The sequence below is a fragment of the Metopolophium dirhodum genome, chromosome 1 (assembly GCF_019925205.1).
Source record: "Metopolophium dirhodum isolate CAU chromosome 1, ASM1992520v1, whole genome shotgun sequence".
NCBI lineage: Eukaryota > Metazoa > Arthropoda > Insecta > Hemiptera > Aphididae > Metopolophium > Metopolophium dirhodum.
Window position 1 is genome coordinate 42,572,834 of NC_083560.1, and position 25,170 is coordinate 42,598,003.

Sequence of the window (25,170 nt, forward strand, 5' to 3'; positions counted from 1 at the left end):
TCGACACCTATTGTGCAGGCGCACAGTAGAGCAGTGACCAATTAATTGTCTACCTTTATTAAATGTATAAGCAAAACAGTGGAAAAAATAGGTACATACATATTTGATATCACATACGTACTATGAAAATGCACTAATTTATTTTAAAAAGTATAAATTAAAACATAATATAACATTACTATGAATACAAAAATCATTTATTTATAAGCTGTTAAATTGTTACATATAGTAAAAAAATAAACATAGGTGAATTTTACTTTATAAAATGAAATAAACTTTTTTTAGGAATATAATTTCTAATATCTAATTACTGCAAACTACATTTTTATTCATAAGTTGGTTGAATCAGAATATAACTTTATCGCAATACCCATTTATTTTTGGGGTTATATTTCATATAATTTTATTGTTATGAAATAGTGGCAAATCTGATGTGACAAGGTCTGTCGTTTTTATTAGCGAACTTGGAAGAGTCTTAGTACCTCAGCCTTGGCAGACAAACTTAAATCCCACAGCTAAATAAGCCAAGCCTGTGGATAATTGGCATTTAAATTGAACAAAGTTAGCACATAAAAACGGTTGTCCTCGGCATAGAATTGCTATAGGATCAGGATAATAGGTACTATCTCAAATATGACCCCGATAAATTATATCTAGTATTAAATTTCCATAAACATAATTGGAGGTGAAAGAAAATATCACTTTTCAGAGTGAGTGTATTACAGCCAATTTGGTTGCCATCTTGAATTCTCTTCATCACATCTTGATAGATACATGTTAATACTGTAAACAAATAATATAAATACATTATAACTTATAAGGAATATATTGATATATAGCTTAAGTTCAAGGACATGTTGAAATTACATTAGTAAGAGGATATCAGAGCAATATTGGTTTTATCTCTCAGGTCACCCATCATACATAAAACGCATTAATGTTTAATTGTTTTTTAATAATATTTGAGTAATCTTAAGAGCGAAACACTTTTTGCGAAAGTTAGTTGGTGTTCTGTCTTACCATGACATTAAACTTTGACGGTAATTTTGAAGAAGATAACATTGTTGTAAGAATTTAAAAAGAAAAAGAAACATCATATAATTGTATACTTGTATACTTGTGTAAGTATTTTAGATTATTTGTACATTGTTAGTCTTTGTTTTCATTTTATTATTCATGAACAACTGTTATTACTATCTAATTTTTATAATTGGGCCTGGCCCATTTAAAACTTAAATAAATTAATACTGTTGTATATCAACCCAATATAACTTTAGTCTCCAACAACCATTAATCTTTGCTTACTAATAATATTTAATTTAAAACAATGTTTAACAATGTTTAACATTATAAATACACTGTACAGACAATATTAAAGCATATTAGATAAAATTAGGATTTAGAACTTCTTGTATTAGCGTGTTTATTTGTAATGAATGTATATTATTCTAGGTAAGATATAAATTTGACATTTAAAACGGTGAAATTAAAAACAAAATTTGAATTAACATATTTTTGCATACTTTATCATATTGAAAATTAATTCCCGAAATAATTTCTTTTTTCTTAAGAAGTAATTTTGCATACAGTTATCTAAACAACATTGGTATCGACAATTGTACAGTTAGAAACTTAGTGACATCTAGATTCAATATTGTACGGAGGATTAAAAATCACACATGCCAGTCAGAACAGTACTTTATTACGTATTTATATAGTTAAGGCTAGAACAAACTTTTCCCACTAAATTCAGCATTCTATGACTATTTATTATGATGATATACTAAGTGAAAGTTCAAATTTGTCTTAAGTATAGCACTTTTACCACTAAAACAAATATCATGAAAAAATATAATATTTTGTATTTAAAAATTACCACTATGGATTCGTACAATGTATGAATAATATGCACTAAAAAATAAATTAGACTTCTAAAAAATGGTAATAAATAAAAGTTAATAAAAAAAGCTCTAAAAATTAAAACCTTTAGTGAGACCTTTGTTACATTTAACAAATTATAAACTTGTAATGCATAGTATGATAGGCTCTAGAGAACCCAAAAAAATAATGTACTTTATATTGAAATCAGGGCCCTACTTATAAGTTATTGTGTACTTACAAACTTCTATTAATTTTCAACAGCCTTTCAATGTTTCCCCTGAGAAGAAGCAATTCATTTTTAGATTGATCGTCAAATTCCACCAGGTCTAGGAATATTGAAAGAATCTAAAAACAAAAAATATTGTATTATATGTATGAAGAATGTTTTTTAATTGTGATTATATTTACATTAGCTAATGGTGCATTGACTGTGGCAATGTGGTCCCGAGAAATAAATGAAACGACGAGCAGGCTTCCAGTTATTGAAAGTGCAATGCACCTATTATTGATTTAGATGACGCAATATAGATTTTGCATAATATTTACTTTCAGTGAACTTTTACTGAAACAGGTTAAGGTCAATTTGATTTATTAGAGTACATTTTTTAATAAAAAAAAATATTAAGAAATCTACCTTAATGTGCATTGTGCATTGTGTCAATCATAAATTTAAATACAATTTTAATTAAATTAAGTAATATCAGGCTTAGCAGGGCTAAGTCCTTGACATTCCATTCTGACTCGCCTGTTTGCGAGCCGGCATGAGCACACCACTCTTTTGACTCTCGTACTCCTTGGTGGGAGGGGAGTCGGCAGACGCTTAGCGGAAGGATCGTGTCACCTTCTCTCGGCCGTCTGCCTTGCCATCCTTTGCAGTCAGGATGTTTTCCAATATCGCTTAGAACACCCAGAAATTCTTCAGCGACCCTGAGGACTGTCATCTTTTCTTCCTAGTCAGAGGGTAGACCCTCTAAAGCAAAACCACACAGTTTTAGTGGAAGGTAAGACTCAGAGGTCAGTAAGCAGCTTGAGGTGCGCAACAATGTGTATTCAGAAGTGTTGGCTTTGCTGCCATAGTGATTGCACTATGCACTGGCAGCCCTACCCATCTGGTGCAGGTAGTGCTGGAAGCAGCCATTCCCGGGTCATGTGATATGTGAGTTGCACCTTCGGTATCGTTCTTCCTATCCACTCCCGACAACAGAAATGACGTGACGTATACTTGGACAACCGTCGTCTTGCGTTCCTTCTGACAGCATACTTGGACAGATCAGGTGAATCTCCGGGTAGGATAAGAGCGTACAGGCAAGCCCTAATTCTCAACCTCCTCAGGTTTAGGAGGTCGGCCGGTGGCATGACGGTCAGAAATAGCGATGCCTCGTCGGAAACTGTACGGTACGCTGAGATGACCCTGAGGACTGCTGTCTTCTGCGGTATTATCAGTATAGCCCTTGTCTTGGCCGAGGCAACCACTCGATTTATCCAAACAGGTACAACACCTGGCGCTCTCGACTACTGAGCTCAACAGTCTCCGCTTTCACTGGCATGGCCCTCTGACGTTGGGTATGAGCCTAGCCAGTGCGGCCGCTGGGCAGGAGGGTTATTTGGTGACAATTTCCATGTGTTTGGCAAACGTAAACCTCTGGTCCATGATGATACCCAAGTAATAAAGGTATAAATATCTTCTGAACTATCTTCAAAATAACCTATACATTTTTTATAGATAAAACCAAACCAGAACATTTTTCAATATTATCTATTTTTTCTAAAAGATTTTCCAACTCATTCTTTGTTGTAACAGGCTTATTATATTTGAACTTTTTTCCATATATTTGTATAACTGGCACAAGGCTATTATAAAAATGAAGTTTTTACACTGTTTCTTCAAAAAAAAATTATTGACTAAAAGCTGTCGCATTGTGTGCACTAAGTTGTAGACTATTCCAAAAAAACCGAGGAAGTTCAACAGTATTAGACATTTCATAAACGAATCCGTTATCTTCCTTTTTAAATTATTTAGTATTGCCATCATTAATTATCTTACATTGCGAAGCATTTGTATTATTATCTGAATTGAAATCATGGGTATCTGACTTTCATTCTAATGAAATACATTTTGTAATTAATGGTCTCTTTACTTCTGAGAATTCGGATGAGTTTGATTAATTTGTGGGAGGGATAGGTTTTAATAATGTAAGTTGATTGTCAATGAATTCTTGATGGATAACTGAATTAGATGATAATTTGTCTTGCATGTGTGATGTTGAAGTTGCTCCGTGTTTTACTGTAACAATCTTTCCTGTGATATAGCTTCCATATTATACACACAACAACTTGAGTTGGACAGAAGATTACGTGTTAAACTAATTTATGTAGAACAATACTATGTAGTAGAGGAGAGGTAATGTTTGAGTTTTTGTTGTAATGTTATAGACATAGAACTTGTAGCAAACGTTTTTGAAAGTAAATTGACTATTGCTTCTATTAATTCAGACATATCAATTGGTTCAATTTTGTTGACGACCACACAGCATTAAATGGTATTTATACTGTGCAGTCAGCATTTAATGATGTTCCTGTATTGAGCACACATGAAGATGGATTAATAAGCACAAAATATATTTAAGCTAATGAACACTCGTCAACAGAACGAATTAACAATGTTCTACGTAACAATGAAAAATATTCTTACTAAAATAAATTTTAACTTGTGATTTAAATCCAATATTACAATCAAATACTATAAATCAATTATATTTCAGATAATACAGATAAATATCCTACATTTAATACTTTCACTTCAATTGATGATATTTTCAATAGCAAATCCTTAATAGTAAAAACTAAAAAATATTTATCAACAAAAAGTTCGTTGATCATTAGTTTGGAACCAATTGAGAATTCCAAAGTAATAAAAGTAATATTTATTTTCAAAAGGCCTGCTAAAAGTCCTATGTCTATTACATTACAACGAAAATCAAATATAACCTCTCCTCGTCTACAAAGCATAGTTGTTCATATGTTAGTTTAACACATATTCTTTGGTTCAACTCAAGTAGTTCTGAGTATAATACGGATCACAGCAAAGATTGTTACAGTAAAACAAGAAGCAACTTCAACATTAAAAATGCAGGACAAATATTCGTCTAATTCTGTTATTTGTCAAGAATTAATTGACAATCAAATTACATTTTTAAAACCTATCTCTCTCATAAATAAATCGAACTCATCAAAATTCTCAGAAGTAAAGAGACCATTAATTACAAAATGTGTTTCATTAGAATGAAAGTCAGATACCCATGATTTCAATTCAGATAATAAAACAAATGTTTCACAATGTAAGATAATTAATGATGGCAATACTAAAGAATTTAATAAGGAAAATCACGGATTCATTTTTGAAATTTCTAAAACAGTTGAACTTCCTTGTTTCTTTCGGAATAGTCCACATGTTAGTGCACAAATGCGAAAGCTTTTAGTCAATGATTTTTTTTTTGAAGAAACAGTGAAAAAACTTCATTTTTATAATAGCCTTGTGCCAGTTATACAAATATATGGAAAAAAGTTCAAATATTATAAGCCTGTTACAACAAAGAATGAGTTGGAAAATCTTTTAGAAAAAATAGATAATATAGAAAAATGTTCTGGTAAGTTTGGATTTATCTATAAAAATGTATAGGTTATTTTGAAGATAGTTCAGAAGATATTCAAATATGGTCTGGCAGTCAAGGGTGGGTAGTGAATCAAGATTTCTAAAAAAGTATATTAAGTATTTACTATTTTTTTATCATTATTATTTTTTAAATTGTTTACTTTATTAATGACAACATAGGTACATTTTTAGTTCTATATTTTAAAGCAGAACTTAGATTGAATTTTTGGCGAGTATTTTATAAGTGATAACTTATCACTGATAAGTATTTAAATCTTAAGTGAATGGAAGTGGTACAATTATACTCTGTACAATGTTGGTCCACTACTTCGCTCATCTAAGCTTTAAATATTTTTAAGTTATAATTAATAAGCGACTGGTTTGAAAATTTAGATTTTTATTGATCAAAATATTCCAAATAATATTAGGCTTTATTGAAAAAATCATCTAATGACAGTTTAGTATTAGATGTAGAAAACTTATCTATATAATCTGAAAAATTATTAAACTACAGTACCTATTTAATTGTAATATTTGATTTAAATCACAAGTTAAAATTAACTTTAGTAAGAACGTTTTACATATCTAGTACATTATTAGTACATACATTTCATTGTTGACGACTGTACATCAGCATTATAGCATTTTGTGCTTTTGAATCGACATTCATATGTTCTCAATACATGAACATCAATAGAGGCCGAACACACAGCATTAATTAGTACCGGCAAAGAATATGGTGCTATTGATTTTACTTCTTCATTTACACATTCCTACAAAATAAGCAATAATAACTTTAATGAACAGACATCAAAAATTATTTTAAAACAATATTTATGAATGATTATAAAAATTACTATTGGTGGTGCAAAAATGGTGGTTCAACCTCCTCTTCATCAGTATTAGTTATGTAGGCTGGTAAAGAAGAATAATGTTCCAAAAGCTAAATAAAGAAAATAAATTAAAATAAAATTTATTTATGTATATATAATATATATAATTTAATGCTAAAAGTAAGGTCAAAGAACTTGAAAATTAGACAAATTCATGAGAAACTTTGTATTAAATATTCAAATCTTAGATTTAAAAAGAAAATCCTTTCCTTCTAACTCAAAATAATTTGCTCATTTTAAAATTGTAAGGTGTATGGAAAATACTAATATAAACATTCAGAGAATATTTCATGTATCACAATTATTTTTTTAGTTTACACCAAAAACCAAAGTCATTATCACGCTTTCCTTAATTTAATTTTTTGTTTTCCTCGGTAGTTTTGAAAATTACTAGGAATTTCAACCTCCCGAATGCACCAACTAGATTCAATTCCACACAGAACAAGATACTGAAGTTGAAATTTGAATCATTTTTACTGTCCCAAAGGTGACAACAGACACAAAAAATTAAATATTAAAAAGAAAAATGAAATTATTGTAAGACTAATAGATTCATCGATTTGCTCAGAATTTAAAAATTAATTATAATGTTATATTTTTAAATATTTATCATTACATTATAAGTTAAGTGATTTATATTATATTATATAGGTATTATACATTTTTTATATTTTGTAAAACTATAATACTTATAATATAGCTATAAGAATATCAAAAGCAGTTGCTTCATTTAACATTATTCAAGTAAAACTTTTGCTCAGCATCGTTTACTTTTTAATAATTTTTTTTTAATAATGTGGAAACTAAACGCTGCCAAGCATAAAATAGTATAGGACCTACTTCTCAAAAGATCTTTTAAAATAATTAATCAAATAGACATCAAAAAGAAGAATAGATGATATTTTTAGTGATGAATTAATGATTTTTAAAATAAACAATTCTTCTAATGATTTTATTAAGATTATTCTGCATAATTATAAAAAAAAAAAAAAAAATGATAAACTCTACTCACTTATACTTGTTTATGATCAGCTCAACGTTTATAAAATTTTGTTTAGATATAAGTATAGTACTGTTGCTTCTGTCCATACTTATAATAAACATTTTAGGAGTAATATTTATTTAGTATTAAGTTTTTAATAACTCTAGTATTGAATAAATGTAAATTCTATTGCTTAAATAAATATAATGTTTAATATCAGGCCAATCCAGAATATTTTAACATGGAGGCTCAAAAACATAAAATTTCACTATAGCTATAATCTATTTTAGATTATGTAATTTATAATATAAATTTATTTTATTGGTGCCTTTAATACCAGAATGTGCCCAAGCACCAATAGCCTCCTCCATGAATCTGCGACTGTTAAATATCATATCTTTATCATTTTGTTAATTTATGTTATTCAGTATGAACTTTTATGCTTAGGTATAAAATTAAATTCAATGTTATAAATTGTAATAAGTAAACAAAACAATTATATGGATCGAAAACAAAAGTTGTTGTGAAAGACAGAAGAACAATGAACGTAGTCATCAATAATAGATATAATCAAAATAAAAAAATAATATACTAATATATTGTGACTGTCAATCGGCTTGATTATCTTATCATTTATTAAACAATATTGATTTTTTACTATTAACCAAACACAAAATGTTAACATAAATTACTGTAATTCATTGCTGCGATATTTGGACGCCCCAAAATCCTTTACAAAATGGATACACTTCTGGATAAACCAGGGCATATACCAACAGTAACATACTTATAAATTAGGTATAAGTTATAAGCATAATTAAACTTTGAATTACCTACTTAGGTATTTAAAATAGTAGCAACTTCTTTGTACATAAAGAATATTTTATAATTAAGCTGCTACTGTAAATATTGTTGATACATTTTAGGAACTCAAAAGACATCCGACTAGCTATAACTCTTTTATATTATTATTACCTTAGTAGTTGTTTAACACTGGTAATACATCTGTTTCAATGACTGTTTGGATATTGACATCAGCAATTACTGTAGAAATTTAAAAATACTATTGAAAATGAAAATTTAACTAGAGATCAAGAAGCATATTTACTTGTAAGGAAAACCATTTTCATCGCATCTTTGATTATAAGGATCACTGGGTTTCGGGACTTATACGACGCCTGTAATCCGGTCTCCAATAGTCCGATATAGAGAGCCTATATAAGAGCCCTTCTTATATAGGCTCTCTAGTCCGATACTTGTGTTTTCTACAAACAAATTATTTAATACATTTTCACCATAATAAAATTGATGCACGAAACACAAACAACTACGAAATAAAAGACGCCTTCGCTTGTGCGTTGTCGCGATGGACGCTTGGTCGATTGACCCCCTACAGTCTGGCCATATTTCGAAAACCAAAGTCCACGACTGATGAGAATAAAAACCGCAGTGTCTTAACCGTGATTAAAGATAGTACTATCTATAATCGTGTTTGGAACCGTCGTGTTATCTTAATTTATACTAAAAAAAACAACAAATTAATGAAATTCTTTAATTATATTCCATCACTGTTAAAATTTCGTATTGTGAACATGAACGAACTTCAAGACCTAGTACTAGTGAAGGCGGAGGGAGGTACTCAGATCGTCGTGGTTTTAATAAAAAGTTTCAATGAAAACAAAATTATACATATTGTAATCAAATTTAATATTTGTAAAAAATTCAAAGATAATTATTTTTACTAAGTTTATAGTATTTAAATACAAGTATTTACATTTTGTTGAAAATACTTCAAAAAGTATTTTAATACAAGTATTCAAATACTTTACAAGACTGGTTCTGGGTTACTACTGCACCCAAAACACACAAAAAGTATATTTTACTTTAATAGGTAAAAACACTAAACTTGCTCCGGGTTTTACTACCCGAAACGTACACAATTGTCGCACTTCACTTGTACAAAAAAAATTGGTGTGCCAAGGGAATTTTTCACAGACCACACGTAAAAACTCTTATACTTCTCGTTCATAAACACTTTGAAAAAATAAACGTACCAAAGTTGAGGTACCAGAGCACACGCACAAAAAAAAAATGTCTCCGCCCGTGAATAAGAACCCCGTTGGGCGCCACTCTGTGGTATCACCCTTATTAGACAATACGCGGTAAACCAACCATACGCCTTACCCTCGTATTTTCTAGTTAATGACACTCTCTAAAGTTAATTAGAACGGCACTGTTAACTCGTTGAGGTACGATGGTGTGCGCTTGTCAATTCTTTGTTCGTTCCTATCTAGTTGAAATGACTCAAAGATTACATATACCTTGGCACTATTATGTCACATTAAAAGTGGCTTGTACATAAAATACACAGTATTTTGCTTCTAATCAAAATAATTGGTTAAATCACTCAATGGAACGATATATTTAAATCCAGAAGATGTGTCCGATTGTTTTGTATTTTGTGAATGAAACGATTTAGTTTTAATTATTTTAAGCGTCATGCACTTTCTAACGCTTCAAACATCATCAAAAACTAAGCTTTCGGTGCAGGTGTGCATGCATTTTAAACATTAATTGTACATAAAAAAACAATTTCATTTACACGATATTGGCAGATAGATTGTCCCTGCTAAAATCGTTTTTTTTTTTACAATAAGAATTTAAATATAACACATAAATTACAGTGACTCACTCCACACCTATTGAGCAGGCCCACAGTAGAGCAGTGGCCAATTAATCGTCTACCTTTTTTAAATTTATAAACAAAAAATTTGCAAAAATAGGTAGATACTCGTACATATTTGATATCACATACGTACAATGAAAATGCACTAATTTATTTTAACAACTATAAATTAAAACACAATACAAGATTATTATAAATACAAAAATCATTTATTTAAGAGCTGTTAAAATATGACAAATAAAAAAAAAATAAACAGATCAATTTTAATTTAAAAATCTAATTACTGCAAACAACATTTTTATTCATTAGTTGGTTAAATCACGTTATAATTTTATCTCAATACCCATCTATTTTTGGGGTTATATTTCATATAATCTTATTGTTCTGAAATAGTGACAACTCTGATGTGACAAGGTCTGTTGTTTTTATAAGTCAACTTGGAACAGTCTAAATACCTCAGCCTTGGCAAACAAACTTTAATCCCACAGCTAATGTGCCAAGGCTGTGGCTAATTGGCATTTAAATTGAACAAAGTTAGCACATAAAAATGGTTCTCCTTGGTATAGAATTGCTATAGGATCAGGATGATTACAATGTCTCAAATATGTTCCCGATAAACTATGTCTAGCATTAAATTGCTATAAACATAATTGGAAGTAAAAGAATATTCCACTTTTCAGAGTGAATGTATTACAGCCAATTTGGTTGCCATCTTGAATTCTATTCATCACATATTGATAGACACATGTTAATACTGTGAACAAATAATATAAATACATTATGACTTATAAGGAATATATTGATATATAGTTTAAGTTCAAGGACATGTTGAAATTACATTATTAAGAGGATATCAGAGCAATAATGGTTTTATCTCTCAGATCACCCATCATACATAAAACGCTTCAATGTAAAATTGTTTTTTTATGGTATTTGAATAATCTAAAGAGCAAAACACTTTTTGTAAAATTAGTTGGTGTTCTGTTTTATCATGACACTAAACTTTGAAGGTAATTTTAAGAAGATAACATTATTGTAAGAATTTAAAAAGAAAAAGAAACATCATATAATTGTATACTTGTATACTTGTATATGTATTTTAGATTTTTTGTACATTGTTTGTCTTTGTTTTCAATTTATTATTCATGAACAACTGTTATTATTATCTAATTTTTATGATTGTGCCGGGCTCGTTTAACACTTAAATAAATTAATACTGTTGTATATCAACCCAATATAACTTTAGTCTCCAACAACCATTAATCTTTGCTTACTAAAAATATTTAATTTAAAACACAAGAACAATGTTTAACATTAAATAAACACAGTACAGAAAATATTAAAGTGTATTAGGTATAATTAGGATTTAGAACTTCTTGTATTAGCGTGTTTTTTGACTATTTATTATTTATTTATTATGATGATATACTAAGTTAAAGTTCAAATTTGTCTTAAGTATAGCACTTTTACACTTTTACTAATAAAATAAATATCATGAAAAAAAAAAATATTTTGTATTTCAAAATTAACAGTATGGATTCGTACAATGTATGAATAATATGCACTAAAAATGATTTAGACTACTAAAAAAAGGTAATAAAAAGAAGCTCTAAAAATGAAAACGTAAAGTGTGACCTTTGTTACATTTAATAAATTATATACTTGTAACGCATATTATGATAGGCTCTAGAGCACCCAAAAAATAATGTACTTTATATTGAAATCAGGGCCCTACTTATAAGTTATTGTATACTTACAAACTTCTATTAATTTTCAACAGCCTTTCAATGTTTCCCTTGAGAAGAAGCAATTCACTTTTAGATTGATCATCAAATTCCACCAGGTCTAGGAATATTGAAAGAATCTAAAAACTAAAAATATTCTATGATATATATGAAGAATGTTTTTAAATTGTAACTACATTTACATTAGCTAATGATGCATTGACTGTGGCAATGTGGTCCCGAGAAATAAATGAAACGACGAGCAGGCTTCCAGTTATTGAAAGTGCAATGCACCTATTATTGATTTAGATGACGCAATATAGATTTTGCATAATATTTACTTTCAGTGAACTTTTACTGAAACAGGTTAAGGTCAATTTGATTTATTAGAGTACATTTTTTAATAAAAAAAAATATTAAGAAATCTACCTTAATGTGCATTGTGCATTGTGTCAATCATAAATTTAAATACAATTTTAATTAAATTAAGTAATATTATTTTTAAAATAATGAAATAATAAGAAAACATTTAATAGAAAAATGAGCTTTTTAAATTTAGTTTACTAAAATATAGTCATTTAAAGATATTTCCTTATATTTCTTTATTTATAATTTATTATAAGTTAAAAATAGTTTGAAATTTATATAAGTTAACAAAAAAAGAATTAAAAATACATAACTATGTTCCACATGACGTCTAAGAGTATAATAAATTCTATGTTTAATCAAGAATTAACCAATGTAAATGTACCATATTTACTTCAAATCTTAAGCCTTAGCCCTCCGTCCTTGACGTTCCATTCTGACTGCCTGTTTGCGAGCCGGCATAAGTACACCACTCTTTTGACTCGTACTCCTTGGTGGGAGGGGAGTCGTCAGACGCTTAGCGGAAGGATCGTGTCACCTCCTCTCGGCCGTCTGCCTTGCCATTCTTTGCAGTCAGGATTTTTTCCAACATCGCGTAGAACACCCGGAAATTCTTCAGCGTCCGTGAGGACTGTCATCTTTTGTTCCTAGTCAGAGGGTAGACCCTCTAAATCAAGACCACACAGTTTTAGTTGAAAGACTCAGAGGTCAGTAAGCGGCTTGAGGTGCGCCACAATGTGTATTCGGAAGTGTTGGCTTTGCTGCCATAGTGATTACACCATGCACTGGCAGCCCTACCCATCTGGTGCAGGTAGTGCTGGAAGCAGCCATTCCCGGGTCATGTGATATGTCAGTTGCATCTTCGGTATCGTTCTTCCTATCCACTTCCGACAACAGGAATGACGTGACATATACTTGGACAACCGTCGTCTTGCGTTCCTTCTGACAGAATACTTGGACAGATCAGGTGAATCTCCGGGAAGGATAAGAGCGTGCAGGCAAGCCCTAATTTTCAACCTCTCCAGGCTTAGGAGGTCGGCCGGTGGCATGACAGTCAGAAATAGCGATGCCTCGTCGGAAACTGTACGGTACGCTGAGATGACCCTAAGGACTGCTGTCTTCTGCGGTATTATCAGTATAGACCTTGTCCTGCCCGAGACAACCACTCGATTTATCCAAACAGGTACAACACCTGGCTCTCGACTACTGAACACAACAGTCTCCGATTTCACTGGCATGGATCTCTAACGTTGGCCATGAGCCTAGCCAGTGCGGCCGCTGGGCAGGAGGGTTATTTGGTGACAATTTCCATGTGTTTGGCAAACGTAAACCTCTGGTCCATGATGATACCCAAGTAATAAAGGTATAAATATCTTCTGAACTATCTTCAAAATAACCTATACATTTTTTATAGATAAAACCAAACCAGAACATTTTTCAATATTATCTATTTTTTCTAAAAGATTTTCCAACTCATTCTTTGTTGTAACAGGCTTATTATATTTGAACTTTTTTCCATATATTTGTATAACTGGCACAAGGCTATTATAAAAATGAAGTTTTTAACACTGTTTCTTCAAAAAAAAATTATTGACTAAAAGCTGTCGCATTGTGTGCACTAAGTTGTAGACTATTCCAAAAAAACCGAGGAAGTTCAACAGTATTAGACATTTCATAAACGAATCCGTTATCTTCCTTTTTAAATTATTTAGTATTGCCATCATTAATTATCTTACATTGCGAAGCATTTGTATTATTATCTGAATTGAAATCATGGGTATCTGACTTTCATTCTAATGAAATACATTTTGTAATTAATGGTCTCTTTACTTCTGAGAATTCGGATGAGTTTGATTAATTTGTGGGAGGGATAGGTTTTAATAATGTAAGTTGATTGTCAATGAATTCTTGATGGATAACTGAATTAGATGATAATTTGTCTTGCATGTGTGATGTTGAAGTTGCTCCGTGTTTTACTGTAACAATCTTTGCTGTGATATAGCTTCCATATTATACACACAACAACTTGAGTTGGACAGAAGATTACGTGTTAAACTAATTTATGTAGAACAATACTATGTAGTAGAGGAGAGGTAATGTTTGAGTTTTTGTTGTAATGTTATAGACATAGAACTTGTAGCAAACGTTTTTGAAAGTAAATTGACTATTGCTTCTATTAATTCAGACATATCAATTGGTTCAATTTTGTTGACGACCACACAGCATTAAATGGTATTTATACTGTGCAGTCAGCATTTAATGATGTTCCTGTATTGAGCACACATGAAGATGGATTAATAAGCACAAAATATATTTAAGCTAATGAACACTCGTCAACAGAACGAATTAACAATGTTCTACGTAACAATGAAAAATATTCTTACTAAAATAAATTTTAACTTGTGATTTAAATCCAATATTACAATCAAATACTATAAATCAATTATCTTTCAGATAATACAGATAAATATCCTACATTTAATACTTTCACTTCAATTGATGATATTTTCAATAGCAAATCCTTAATAGTAAAAACTAAAAAATATTTATCAACAAAAAGTTCGTTGATCATTAGTTTGGAACCAATTGAGAATTCCAAAGTAATAAAAGTAATATTTATTTTCAAAAGGCCTGCTAAAAGTCCTATGTCTATTACATTACAACGAAAATCAAATATAACCTCTCCTCGTCTACAAAGCATAGTTGTTCATATGTTAGTTTAACACATATTCTTTGGTTCAACTCAAGTAGTTCTGAGTATAATACGGATCACAGCAAAGATTGTTACAGTAAAACAAGAAGCAACTTCAACATTAAAAATGCAGGACAAATATTCGTCTAATTCTGTTATTTGTCAAGAATTAATTGACAATCAAATTACATTTTTAAAACCTATCTCTCTCATAAATAAATCGAACTCATCAAAATTCTCAGAAGTAAAGAGACCATTAATTACAAAATGTGTTTCATTAGAATGAAAGTCAGATACCCATGATTTCAATTCAGATAATAAAACAAATGTTTCACAATGTAAGATAATTAATGATGGCAATACTAAAGAATTTAATAAGGAAAATCACGGATTCATTTTTGAAATTTCTAAAACAGTTGAACTTCCTTGTTTCTTTCGGAATAGTCCACATGTTAGTGCACAAATGCGAAAGCTTTTAGTCAATGATTTTTTTTTTGAAGAAACAGTGAAAAAACTTCATTTTTATAATAGCCTTGTGCCAGTTATACAAATATATGGAAAAAAGTTCAAATATTATAAGCCTGTTACAACAAAGAATGAGTTGGAAAATCTTTTAGAAAAAATAGATAATATAGAAAAATGTTCTGGTAAGTTTGGATTTATCTATAAAAATGTATAGGTTATTTTGAAGATAGTTCAGAAGATATTCAAATATGGTCTGGCAGTCAAGGGTGGGTAGTGAATCAAGATTTCTAAAAAAGTATATTAAGTATTTACTATTTTTTTATCATTATCATTTTTTAAATTGTTTACTTTATTAATGACAACATAGGTACATTTTTAGTTCTATATTTTAAAGCAGAACTTAGATTGAATTTTTGGCGAGTATTTTATAAGTGATAACTTATCACTGATAAGTATTTAAATCTTAAGTGAATGGAAGTGGTACAATTATACTCTGTACAATGTTGGTCCACTACTTCGCTCATCTAAGCTTTAAATATTTTTAAGTTATAATTAATAAGCGACTGGTTTGAAAATTTAGATTTTTATTGATCAAAATATTCCAAATAATATTAGGCTTTATTGAAAAAATCATCTAATGACAGTTTAGTATTAGATGTAGAAAACTTATCTATATAATCTGAAAAATTATTAAACTACAGTACCTATTTAATTGTAATATTTGATTTAAATCACAAGTTAAAATTAACTTTAGTAAGAACGTTTTACATATCTAGTACATTATTAGTACATACATTTCATTGTTGACGACTGTACATCAGCATTATAGCATTTTGTGCTTTTGAATCGACATTCATATGTTCTCAATACATGAACATCAATAGAGGCCGAACACACAGCATTAATTAGTACCGGCAAAGAATATGGTGCTATTGATTTTACTTCTTCATTTACACATTCCTACAAAATAAGCAATAATAACTTTAATGAACAGACATCAAAAATTATTTTAAAACAATATTTATGAATGATTATAAAAATTACTATTGGTGGTGCAAAAATGGTGGTTCAACCTCCTCTTCATCAGTATTAGTTATGTAGGCTGGTAAAGAAGAATAATGTTCCAAAAGCTAAATAAAGAAAATAAATTAAAATAAAATTTATTTATGTATATATAATATATATAATTTAATGCTAAAAGTAAGGTCAAAGAACTTGAAAATTAGACAAATTCATGAGAAATTTTGTATTAAATATTCAAATCTTAGATTTAAAAAGAAAATCCTTTCCTTCTAACTCAAAATAATTTGCTCATTTTAAAATTGTAAGGTGTATGGAAAATACTAATATAAACATTCAGAGAATATTTCATGTATCACAATTATTTTTTTAGTTTACACCAAAAACCAAAGTCATTATCACGCTTTCCTTAATTTAATTTTTTGTTTTCCTCGGCAGTTTTGAAAATTACTAGGAATTTCAACCTCCCGAATGCACCAACTAGATTCAATTCCACACAGAACAAGATACTGAAGTTGAAATTTGAATCATTTTTACTGTCCCAAAGGTGACAACAGACACAAAAAATTAAATATTAAAAAGAAAAAATGAAATTATTGTAAGACTAATAGATTCATCGATTTGCTCAGAATTTAAAAATTAATGTATAATGTTATATTTTTAAATATTTATCATTACATTATAAGTTAAGTGATTTATATTATATTATATAGGTATTTATACATTTTTTATATTTTGTAAAACTATAATACTTATAATATAGCTATAAGAATATCAAAAGCAGTTGCTTCATTTAACATTATTCCAAGTAAAACTTTTGCTCAGCATCGTTTACTTTTTAATAATTTTTTTTTAATAATGTGGAAACTAAACGCTGCCAAGCATAAATAGTATAGGACCTACTTCTCAAAAGATCTTTTTAAAATAATTAATCAAATAGACATCAAAAGAAGAATAGATGATATTTTTAGTGATGAATTAATGATTTTTAAAAATAAACAATTCTTCTAATGATTTTATTAAGATTATTCTGCATAATTATAAAAAAAAAAAAAATGATAAACTCTACTCACTTATCACTGTTTATGATCAGCTCAACGTTTATAAAATTTTGTTTAGAATATAAGTATAGTAACTGTTGCTTCTGTCCATACTTATAATAAACATTTTAGGAGATAATATTTATTTAGTATTAAGTTTTTAATAACTCTAGTTATTGAATAAATGTAAATTCTATTGCTTAAATAAATATCAATTGTTTTTAATATCAGGCCAATCCAGGAATATTTTAACATGGGGGCTCAAAAACATAAAATTTCACTATAGCTATAATCTATTTTAGATTATGTAATTTATAATATAAAGATATTATCTCTATTGGTGCCTTTAATACCAGAATGTGCCCAAGCACCAATAGCCTCCTCCATGAATCCTGCGACTGTTAAATATCATATCTTTATCATTTGTTAATTTATGTTATTCAGTATGAACTTTTATGCTTAGGTATAAAATTAAATTCAATGTTTATAAATTGTAATAAGTAAACAAAACGAATTATATGGATCGAAAACAAAAGTTGTTGTGAAAGACAGAAGAACAATGAACACGTAGTCATCAATAATAGATATAATCAAAATAAAAAAAATAAATATACTAATATAATTTGACTGTCAATCGGCTTGATTATTCTTATCATTTATTAAACAATATTTGATTTTTTAACCTATTAATCCAAACACAAAATTGTTAACATAAATTACTGTAATTCATTGCTACGCGATATTTGGACGCCCAAAATCCTTTACCAAAATGGATACACTTCTGGCTAAACCAGGGGCATATACCAACAGTAAACATACCTTATAAAATTAGGTATAGTACTTAGGTATTTAAAATAGTTGCAACTTCTTTGTACATAAAGAATATTTTATAATTAAGCTGCTACTGTAAATATTGTTGATACATTTTAGGAACTCAAAAGACATCCGACTAGCTATAACTCTTTTATATTATTATTACCTTAGTAGTTGTTTAACACTGGTAATACATCTGTTTCAATGACTGTTTGGATATTGACATCAGCAATTACTGTAGGAATTTAAAAATACTATTGAAAATGAAAATTTAACTAGAGATCAAGAAGCATATTTACTTGTAAGGAAAACCATTTTCATCGCATCTTTGATTATAAGGATCACTGGGTTTCGGGACTTATACGACGCCTGTAATCCGGTCTCCAATAGTCCGATATAGAGAGCCTATATAAGAGCCCTTCTTATATAGGCTCTCTAGTCCGATACTTGTGTTTTCTACAAACAAATTATTTAATACATTTTCACCATAATAAAATTGATGCACGAAACACAAACAACTACGAAATAAAAGACGCCTTCGCTTGTGCGTTGTCGCGATGGACGCTTGGTCGATTGACCCCCTACAGTCTGGCCATATTTCGAAAACCAAAGTCCACGACTGATGAGAATAAAAAAACCGCAGTGTCTTAACCGTGATTAAAGATAGTACTATCTATAATCGTGTTTGGAACCGTCGTGTTATCTTAATTTATACTAAAAAAAACAACAAATTAATGAAATTCTTTAATTATATTCCATCACTGTTAAAATTTCGTATTGTGAACATGAACGAACTTCAAGACCTAGTACTAGTGAAGGCGGAGGGAGGTACTCAGATCGTCGTGGTTTTAATAAAAAGTTTCAATGAAAACAAAATTATACATATTGTAATCAAATTTAATATTTGTAAAAAATTCAAAGATAATTATTTTTACTAAGTTTATAGTATTTAAATACAAGTATTTACATTTTGTTGAAAATACTTCAAAAAGTATTTTAATACAAGTATTCAAATACTTTACAAGACTGGTTCTGGGTTACTACTGCACCCAAAACACACAAAAAGTATATTTTACTTTAATAGGTAAAAACACTAAACTTGCTCCGGGTTTTACTACCCGAAACGTACACAATTGTCGCACTTCACTTGTACAAAAAAAATTGGTGTGCCAAGGGAATTTTTCACAGACCACACGTAAAAACTCTTATACTTCTCGTTCATAAACACTTTGAAAAAATAAACGTACCAAAGTTGAGGTACCAGAGCACACGCACAAAAAAAAAATGTCTCCGCCCGTGAATAAGAACCCCGTTGGGCGCCACTCTGTGGTATCACCCTTATTAGACAATACGCGGTAAACCAACCATACGCCTTACCCTCGTATTTTCTAGTTAATGACACTCTCTAAAGTTAATTAGAACGGCACTGTTAACTCGTTGAGGTACGATGGTGTGCGCTTGTCAATTCTTTGTTCGTTCCTATCTAGTTGAAATGACTCAAAGATTACATATACCTTGGCACTATTATGTCACATTAAAAGTGGCTTGTACATAAAATACACAGTATTTTGCTTCTAATCAAAATAATTGGTTAAATCACTCAATGGAACGATATATTTAAATCCAGAAGATGTGTCCGATTGTTTTGTATTTTGTGAATGAAACGATTTAGTTTTAATTATTTTAAGCGTCATGCACTTTCTAACGCTTCAAACATCATCAAAAACTAAGCTTTCGGTGCAGGTGTGCATGCATTTTAAACATTAATTGTACATAAAAAAACAATTTCATTTACACGATATTGGCAGATAGATTGTCCCTGCTAAAATCGTTTTTTTTTTTACAATAAGAATTTAAATATAACACATAAATTACAGTGACTCACTCCACACCTATTGAGCAGGCCCACAGTAGAGCAGTGGCCAATTAATCGTCTACCTTTTTTAAATTTATAAACAAAAAATTTGCAAAAATAGGTAGATACTCGTACATATTTGATATCACATACGTACAATGAAAATGCACTAATTTATTTTAACAACTATAAATTAAAACACAATACAAGATTATTATAAATACAAAAATCATTTATTTAAGAGCTGTTAAAATATGACAAATAAAAAAAAAATAAACAGATCAATTTTAATTTAAAAATCTAATTACTGCAAACAACATTTTTATTCATTAGTTGGTTAAATCACGTTATAATTTTATCTCAATACCCATCTATTTTTGGGGTTATATTTCATATAATCTTATTGTTCTGAAATAGTGACAACTCTGATGTGACAAGGTCTGTTGTTTTTATAAGTCAACTTGGAACAGTCTAAATACCTCAGCCTTGGCAAACAAACTTTAATCCCACAGCTAATGTGCCAAGGCTGTGGCTAATTGGCATTTAAATTGAACAAAGTTAGCACATAAAAATGGTTCTCCTTGGTATAGAATTGCTATAGGATCAGGATGATTACAATGTCTCAAATATGTTCCCGATAAACTATGTCTAGCATTAAATTGCTATAAACATAATTGGAAGTAAAAGAATATTCCACTTTTCAGAGTGAATGTATTACAGCCAATTTGGTTGCCATCTTGAATTCTATTCATCACATATTGATAGACACATGTTAATACTGTGAACAAATAATATAAATACATTATGACTTATAAGGAATATATTGATATATAGTTTAAGTTCAAGGACATGTTGAAATTACATTATTAAGAGGATATCAGAGCAATAATGGTTTTATCTCTCAGATCACCCATCATACATAAAACGCTTCAATGTAAAATTGTTTTTTTATGGTATTTGAATAATCTAAAGAGCAAAACACTTTTTGTAAAATTAGTTGGTGTTCTGTTTTATCATGACACTAAACTTTGAAGGTAATTTTAAGAAGATAACATTATTGTAAGAATTTAAAAAGAAAAAGAAACATCATATAATTGTATACTTGTATACTTGTATATGTATTTTAGATTTTTTGTACATTGTTTGTCTTTGTTTTCAATTTATTATTCATGAACAACTGTTATTACTATCTAATTTTTATGATTGTGCCGGGCTCGTTTAACACTTAAATAAATTAATACTGTTGTATATCAACCCAATATAACTTTAGTCTCCAACAACCATTAATCTTTGCTTACTAAAAATATTTAATTTAAAACACAAGAACAATGTTTAACATTAAATAAACACAGTACAGAAAATATTAAAGTGTATTAGGTATAATTAGGATTTAGAACTTCTTGTATTAGCGTGTTTTTTGACTATTTATTATTTATTTATTATGATGATATACTAAGTTAAAGTTCAAATTTGTCTTAAGTATAGCACTTTTACACTTTTACTAATAAAATAAATATCATGAAAAAAAAAAATATTTTGTATTTCAAAATTAACAGTATGGATTCGTACAATGTATGAATAATATGCACTAAAAATGATTTAGACTACTAAAAAAAGGTAATAAAAAGAAGCTCTAAAAATGAAAACGTAAAGTGTGACCTTTGTTACATTTAATAAATTATATACTTGTAACGCATATTATGATAGGCTCTAGAGCACCCAAAAAATAATGTACTTTATATTGAAATCAGGGCCCTACTTATAAGTTATTGTATACTTACAAACTTCTATTAATTTTCAACAGCCTTTCAATGTTTCCCTTGAGAAGAAGCAATTCACTTTTAGATTGATCATCAAATTCCACCAGGTCTAGGAATATTGAAAGAATCTAAAAACTAAAAATATTCTATGATATATATGAAGAATGTTTTTAAATTGTGATTATATTTACATTAGCTAATGATGCATTGACTGTGGCAATGTGGTCCCGAGAAATAAATGAAACGACGAGCAGGCTTCCAGTTATTGAAAGTGCAATGCACCTATTATTGATTTAGATGACGCAATATAGATTTTGCATAATATTTACTTTCAGTGAACTTTTACTGAAACAGGTTAAGGTCAATTTGATTTATTAGAGTACATTTTTTAATAAAAAAAAATATTAAGAAATCTACCTTAATGTGCATTGTGCATTGTGTCAATCATAAATTTAAATACAATTTTAATTAAATTAAGTAATATTATTTTTAAAATAATGAAATAATAAGAAAACATTTAATAGAAAAATGAGCTTTTTAAATTTAGTTTACTAAAATATAGTCATTTAAAGATATTTCCTTATATTTCTTTATTTATAATTTATTATAAGTTAAAAATAGTTTGAAATTTATATAAGTTAACAAAAAAAGAATTAAAAATACATAACTATGTTCCACATGACGTCTAAGAGTATAATAAATTCTATGTTTAATCAAGAATTAACCAATGTAAATGTACCATATTTACTTCAAATCTTAAGCCTTAGCCCTCCGTCCTTGACGTTCCATTCTGACTGCCTGTTTGCGAGCCGGCATAAGTACACCACTCTTTTGACTCGTACTCCTTGGTGGGAGGGGAGTCGTCAGACGCTTAGCGGAAGGATCGTGTCACCTCCTCTCGGCCGTCTGCCTTGCCATTCTTTGCAGTCAGGATTTTTTCCAACATCGCGTAGAACACCCGGAAATTCTTCAGCGTCCGTGAGGACTGTCATCTTTTGTTCCTAGTCAGAGGGTAGACCCTCTAAATCAAGACCACACAGTTTTAGTTGAAAGACTCAGAGGTCAGTAAGCGGCTTGAGGTGCGCCACAATGTGTATTCGGAAGTGTTGGCTTTGCTGCCATAGTGATTACACCATGCACTGGCAGCCCTACCCATCTGGTGCAGGTAGTGCTGGAAGCAGCCATTCCCGGGTCATGTGATATGTCAGTTGCATCTTCGGTATCGTTCTTCCTATCCACTTCCGACAACAGGAATGACGTGACATATACTTGGACAACCGTCGTCTTGCGTTCCTTCTGACAGAATACTTGGACAGATCAGGTGAATCTCCGGGAAGGATAAGAGCGTGCAGGCAAGCCCTAATTTTCAACCTCTCCAGGCTTAGGAGGTCGGCCGGTGGCATGACAGTCAGAAATAGCGATGCCTCGTCGGAAACTGTACGGTACGCTGAGATGACCCTAAGGACTGCTGTCTTCTGCGGTATTATCAGTATAGACCTTGTCCTGCCCGAGACAACCACTCGATTTATCCAAACAGGTACAACACCTGGCTCTCGACTACTGAACACAACAGTCTCCGATTTCACTGGCATGGATCTCTAACGTTGGCCATGAGCCTAGCCAGTGCGGCCGCTGGGCAGGAGGGTTATTTGGTGACAATTTCCATGTGTTTGGCAAACGTAAACCTCTGGTCCATGATGATACCCAAGTAATAAAGGTATAAATATCTTCTGAACTATCTTCAAAATAACCTATACATTTTTTATAGATAAAACCAAACCAGAACATTTTTCAATATTATCTATTTTTTCTAAAAGATTTTCCAACTCATTCTTTGTTGTAACAGGCTTATTATATTTGAACTTTTTTCCATATATTTGTATAACTGGCACAAGGCTATTATAAAAATGAAGTTTTTACACTGTTTCTTCAAAAAAAAATTATTGACTAAAAGCTGTCGCATTGTGTGCACTAAGTTGTAGACTATTCCAAAAAAACCGAGGAAGTTCAACAGTATTAGACATTTCATAAACGAATCCGTTATCTTCCTTTTTAAATTATTTAGTATTGCCATCATTAATTATCTTACATTGCGAAGCATTTGTATTATTATCTGAATTGAAATCATGGGTATCTGACTTTCATTCTAATGAAATACATTTTGTAATTAATGGTCTCTTTACTTCTGAGAATTCGGATGAGTTTGATTAATTTGTGGGAGGGATAGGTTTTAATAATGTAAGTTGATTGTCAATGAATTCTTGATGGATAACTGAATTAGATGATAATTTGTCTTGCATGTGTGATGTTGAAGTTGCTCCGTGTTTTACTGTAACAATCTTTGCTGTGATATAGCTTCCATATTATACACACAACAACTTGAGTTGGACAGAAGATTACGTGTTAAACTAATTTATGTAGAACAATACTATGTAGTAGAGGAGAGGTAATGTTTGAGTTTTTGTTGTAATGTTATAGACATAGAACTTGTAGCAAACGTTTTTGAAAGTAAATTGACTATTGCTTCTATTAATTCAGACATATCAATTGGTTCAATTTTGTTGACGACCACACAGCATTAAATGGTATTTATACTGTGCAGTCAGCATTTAATGATGTTCCTGTATTGAGCACACATGAAGATGGATTAATAAGCACAAAATATATTTAAGCTAATGAACACTCGTCAACAGAACGAATTAACAATGTTCTACGTAACAATGAAAAATATTCTTACTAAAATAAATTTTAACTTGTGATTTAAATCCAATATTACAATCAAATACTATAAATCAATTATATTTCAGATAATACAGATAAATATCCTACATTTAATACTTTCACTTCAATTGATGATATTTTCAATAGCAAATCCTTAATAGTAAAAACTAAAAAATATTTATCAACAAAAAGTTCGTTGATCATTAGTTTGGAACCAATTGAGAATTCCAAAGTAATAAAAGTAATATTTATTTTCAAAAGGCCTGCTAAAAGTCCTATGTCTATTACATTACAACGAAAATCAAATATAACCTCTCCTCGTCTACAAAGCATAGTTGTTCATATGTTAGTTTAACACATATTCTTTGGTTCAACTCAAGTAGTTCTGAGTATAATACGGATCACAGCAAAGATTGTTACAGTAAAACAAGAAGCAACTTCAACATTAAAAATGCAGGACAAATATTCGTCTAATTCTGTTATTTGTCAAGAATTAATTGACAATCAAATTACATTTTTAAAACCTATCTCTCTCATAAATAAATCGAACTCATCAAAATTCTCAGAAGTAAAGAGACCATTAATTACAAAATGTGTTTCATTAGAATGAAAGTCAGATA

General features: G+C 29.8%; 2 long non-coding RNA genes across 4 annotated transcripts; both read right to left on the reverse strand.

Annotated features, from left to right (window-relative positions):
* Window positions 1-10,317: 10,317 nt before the first annotated feature.
* LOC132936572 (uncharacterized) lies at window positions 10,318-13,648 on the reverse strand. 2 transcript variants are annotated; one of them, XR_009663483.1, is made up of 4 exons: window positions 12,579-13,648; window positions 12,022-12,175; window positions 11,852-11,965; window positions 10,318-10,848 (listed from the first exon to the last, which is right to left on the reverse strand). It is a non-coding gene; the product is annotated as an uncharacterized LOC132936572 (long non-coding RNA). The 2 variants fall into 2 exon arrangements; XR_009663484.1 differs by having other exon boundaries at window positions 12,570-13,648.
* A 6,668-nt stretch (window positions 13,649-20,316) lies between these two features.
* LOC132936097 (uncharacterized) lies at window positions 20,317-24,527 on the reverse strand. Of its 2 annotated transcripts, none has more exons than XR_009663392.1 (4): window positions 22,578-24,527; window positions 22,021-22,174; window positions 21,851-21,964; window positions 20,317-20,847 (listed from the first exon to the last, which is right to left on the reverse strand). It is a non-coding gene; the product is annotated as an uncharacterized LOC132936097 (long non-coding RNA). The 2 variants fall into 2 exon arrangements; XR_009663393.1 differs by having other exon boundaries at window positions 22,569-24,527.
* Between the last annotated feature and the right edge of the window lie 643 nt (window positions 24,528-25,170).